Raw genomic sequence first — 5,219 nt, forward strand, 5'->3', positions numbered from 1 at the left:
ATGAATATGGTAAGAAAGGAACTCTCATCCACTACTGGTGGAAATGCTACCTGGTCAAAACCCTATGGAATACAGTATGGAGGGTGCTCAGTAAACTCAGAATTGAGCTGCCATATGACCCAGCATCGCACTCTTGGGTATCTATCTATTCCCAAGAGACTGTAACTTCCCCAATACTTATTGTGGATATGCAAAACAAAACAAAACAAAACAACCAGAAAACCTTGCCACACCAGCCCTTCAATCTTTTTCTTTCTTTCTTTCTTTCTTTCTTTCTTTCTTTCTTTCTTTCTTTCTTTCTTTCTTTCTTTCTTTCTTTTCTTTCTTTCTTTCTTCTTTCTTTCTTTCTTTCTTTCTTTCTTTCTTTCTTTTCTTTCTTTCTTTCTTTCTTTCTTCTTTCTTTCTTTCTTTCTTTCTTTCTCTTTCTCTTCTTCTTTCTTTCTTTTCTTCTTCTCTTTCTTTCTTTCTTTCTTTCTTTTCTTTCTTTCTTTTTCTTTCTTTCTTTCTTTCTTTCTTCTTTCTTTCTTTCTTTTCCTCTTTTCTTCTTCCTTCTCTCTTCTCTTCTTTTCTTTCTTTCTTTCTCTTTTCTTTCTTTCTTTCTTTCTTTCTTTCTTTCTCTCTTTCTTTCTTTCTTTCTTTCTTTCTTTCTTTCTTTCTTTCTTTCTTCTTTCTTTCTTTCTTTCTTTCTTTCTTTCTTCTTCTTTTCTTCTTCTCTTCCTTTCTTTCTTTCTTTCTTTTTCTCTTTCTTTAATTCTTTTTTTCTCTCTTTCTTTCTTTCTTTCTTTTTCTTTCTTATCTTTCTTTCTTTCTTACTCTTTCTTTCTTTCTTACTCTTTCTTTCTTTCTTACTCTTTCTTTCTTTCTTTTTCTTTCTTTCTTTCTTTCTTCTTTCTTTCTTTCTTTCTTCTTTCTTTCTTTCTTTCTTTCTTCTCTTCTCTCTTCTCTCTTTCTTTCTTTCTTTCTTTCTTTCTTTCTTTTCTCTTTCTTTCTTTCTTTCTTTCCTCTTTCTTTCTTCTTTTTTTCTTTCTTTTTCTTTCTTTACTTCTTTCTTTGATTCTTTCATTCTATTTCTCTTTCTTTTTCTTTCTTTCTTTCTTTCTTTCTTTCTTTCTTTCTTTCTTTCTTTCTTTCTTTCTTTCTTTCTTTCTTTTTCTTTCTTTCTTACCATGCTCTTTTAATGACTATTGCTTTCTTTCTTTTTTTTTTTTTTGTGGTTTTTGGGTCACACCAGGCAGTGCTCAGGGGTTATTTCTGGCTCCAGGCTCAGAAATTGCTCCTGGCAGGCACAGGGGACCATATGGGGCGCCGGGATTCGAACCGATGACCTCCTGCATGAAAGGCAAACGCCTTACCTCCATGCTATCTCTCCGGCCCCTGACTATTGCTTTCTAATAAAATTTAAAGTTGGGAAAACGGTTGCCTCCAATATGCCTTTTCCTAAGGGTTGCTCTAGCTATTCTTAGGTGTTTATTGTTTCAGTTGAATTTCAAGAGTGTTTGATCCACTTATTTTAAGAATGTTTTGGGTATTCGAGAGATTGCATTAAATCTGTACAATGCTTTTGGGGAGTATTTCTATTTTAATGATGTTAATCCTCCCTATTTATGAGCAGGGCATATACCTTGATTTCCACGTATCTTGTTTTAATTCTTGAAGCAGGGTTTTGTAGTTTTCTTTGTATAAGTTCTTTACATCTTTAGTTAAGTTGACTCCAAGATATTTGAGTTTGTGTGGCAATAATGTAAATTGGATTTTTTTGATATCCATTTCTTCTTTATCCTTATGGTGTATAAGAAGGCCATTGATTTTTTGCGTGTTAGTTTTGTAGCCTGTCACTTTGCTATATGAATATATTGTTTCTAGAAGCTTTTCGATAGAGTCTTTAGGGTTTTCTAAATATAGTATCATGTCATCTGCAAACAGCGAGAGCTTGAGTTCTTACTTTTCTATCTGGATGCCCTGGATTTCTTTTTCTTGCCTAATCACTATGGCAAGAACTTCCAGTAATATGTGGAATAGGAGTGGTGAGATGGAACAACCTTGTCTTGTACCTGTTTTTAGAGGAAAGGGTTTTAGTTTTTCTCCATTGAGAATAATATTTGCCATTGGCTTGTGGTAGATTGCCTCTACTATATTGAGAAGAGTCCCTTCTACTCCCATCTTGATGAGAGTTTTATCAATAATGGGTGTTGGACCTTATCACATGCTTTCTCTGCATATCTATTTCTAGATCATATTGTCTTTATTTTTTGTTGATATGGTGTATTACTTTGATGAATTTATGGATGTTAAACTATCCTTGCATTCTTGAGATGAAACCTACTTGTTCGTGGTGAATGACCTTCTTGATGAGGCATTGGATCCTGTTTGCCAGAATTTTGTTAAGGATCTTTGCATCTGTGTTCATCAGGGACATTAATCTGTAGTTTTCCTTTTTTTTTTTTTTTTTTTCAGCATCTCTGTGGTTTTGGTAACAAGGTGATGTTATATTTGTAAAAACTATTTGGGAGTGTTCCTGACTTTTTAATTTCATGAAAGAGCTTAAAGAGGATTGGTAGATGTTCCTCTTAAAAGGTTTGAAAGAATTCATTAGAATTCATTCTGGGCCTGAGCCTTTGTTTTTGGGAAGACTCTTGATGACACTTTTAATTTCCTCAGTAGTGACATATCTGTTTAGATATGCAAGGTCATACTGGTTTAACTGTGTAATATTAAAATAATTTAAAAATTTATCCATTTCCTCCAGGTTTTTATGTTTTGTGGCATAGAATTTCTCTGCACTATCTGTAGTGATTGCCCCCTTTTCATTCCTTAATCTGATGTATTAGATTTCTCTCTCTCCGTTTCTTTGTGAATTTTGCTAATGGTTTAGCAATATTGTTTATTTTTTCAAATAAACAACTTTTGCTTTTGTTGATCTTTTGAACTGTTTTTTGGCTTTCCATCTCATTGATTTTTGCTTTAAACTTTGTTATTTCTTTCTGCCTAGCTAATTTTGGTTCCTTTTGCTGGACATTTTCAAAAAGAAGTGTTAATAAAATTTTTTATAGGTCCCTTCTTCCATTCTGATGTGTGCTTGCAAGGCTATAATTTTTCCTCTTTGTAATGCTTTTGTTGTGTCCCATAAATTCTGACAACTTGTGTCTTCATTGTCATGTGTTTCCAGAAATGTTTTGATTTCCTTTTTGATTTCATCTCTGACTCACTGGTTATTTAGTAGTGAATTTAGTTTCCAGGTGTTAAAATTTTTCTTCTGTGTTTCTTTGTAGTTCACATTTAATTTCTGTGCCTTGTGGTCAGTGAATGTAGTATGCAAAATTTCTATCTTCTTGACTTTATGGAGATATGTTTTATAGGCCAGCATGTGGTCTATCCTGGAGAATGACCCATATGCATTGGAGATGAATGTGTATCCAGGTTTCTGGGGATGGGTTGCCCTATATGTATTTATGAATATATGTGGATATATATAAATGGAAATATATAACCACTTTCTTACATTTCTCTTTTCAGAGCTAATATATTGTTGTTGGGTTTCAACCTGGGTGACATATCAACGAGTGTCAGGGTAGTGTTGATCTTCCACTATTATTGTGCTGGTATTGATATCTTCTTTCAGGTTGTCAAGAGTTGTATTAAACATTTTGCAGGTCCATCAATATATATGTATATGTTTAGGAGTGTGATTTCTTCCTGTTGTACATATCCTTTGATTAGTATAAAATGACCATCTTTGTCCCTTATAACTTTTCTGAGTCTAAAGTTTGTTTCATCTAAAACTAATATGGCCACTCCAGTTTATTAAAGGTGTTTGCTTGGATATTTTTTTCCAATCTTTGATTTTGAATCTATGCTTGTTTTGATTATTCAGATGTGTTTTCTGTAGGCAGCAAAATGTTGGATTCAGGTTTCTGATTCACTTTGCCACTCTGTGTCTCTTAACAGGTGCATTTAGTCAAATGACGTTGAGAGAGAGAATTGTCATGGGATGTAGTGTTGTTTTTGTATAGAAGTTTGGAGCATCTGTTGGTCTTTCTTTCCTTAAAATAGACCTTTCAGCTTTTCTTTTAGAGATGTTTTGAGTCTGTAAAGTTTCTGAGCTGTTGTTTATATGTGAAGCCATGTATATGTCCTTCAAACCTGAAAATGAGTCTGGCTGGATATGTAAATTTTCTGAGTCTGTAAAGTTTCTGAGCTGTTGTTTATCCTGAAAGTCATGCATACTATCTTCAAACCTGAAAATGAGTCTGGCTGTGTGTAGGATTCTAGCTGAAGCTTTCATTTCCTTGAGTTTTATCACTATATCCCACCATTGCCTTCTGGTCTTGAGGGTTTCTTGTGATAGATCTGCTGTAAAACTTAAGGATGTAGTTTCCCTTTATGATCTTGCTGCTTTCAATATTCTGTCCCTATCTGTGGGATTTGTCATTATGACTAGGATGTGTCTTGGGGTGCTTTCCTTTGGGTTTCTTTTAGCTGGTACTCTTCTGGCATGCAGGATTTGGTTGCATGCAGTCTTTAGCTCTGGAAATTTCTCTGTAATGATATTCTTGACTGTTGATTCTTCCTGAGTTTCTTCCTGGGCTTCTGGGACACCAATGATTCTTATGTTGTTTCTGTTGAATTGATTGAAGATCTCTATGTTCATTTGTTTTAAATCTTTGAGTATTTTTTCCATTTTCTGATCATTTGCTTTGAGGTTCTTTCCCAATCTCTTCTGCTGTATCTGAAGTTATTATACATCTCATCTTCCAACTCACTAATTCTGTTTTTTGATGTTGTTACTCTAATGTATAAGCTTTTCATAGAGTTTTTTTTATTTCCTCTATTGCACTTTTCAGTTCTGTTATTTCAGTTTGGAGTTTTCTGATTTCTAGATTTGTGGTCTGTTCAGATTGATCTATGCTTTCTTTGAGTTTTACAAACATCCTCCATATTTCTATTCTAACCTTTTTATCTGAGAGGTTAATTAGGTGGTTGGCATACTTTTTTCTGGTCATGAGAGCTGCTTGGCAACTCTATGATTACCTAAATTTCAGCATGTTAAAAACGGATCTTCTGTTCATCACGTTCTATTGTTCCTAGATTAATTATTATTGAAATACCAATTTTCTTATGATTTTTCAAAATTCCATAGTTAACAAGAAATCAAATCTTTACAGCTCTATATTAAATTATCTTTGATTATTTTATTTAGTATTCTATTGGAATTTGTGTCT

The sequence above is a fragment of the Suncus etruscus genome, chromosome 13, assembly GCF_024139225.1.
Source record: "Suncus etruscus isolate mSunEtr1 chromosome 13, mSunEtr1.pri.cur, whole genome shotgun sequence".
In the NCBI taxonomy this organism is placed as follows: Eukaryota; Metazoa; Chordata; class Mammalia; order Eulipotyphla; family Soricidae; genus Suncus; species Suncus etruscus.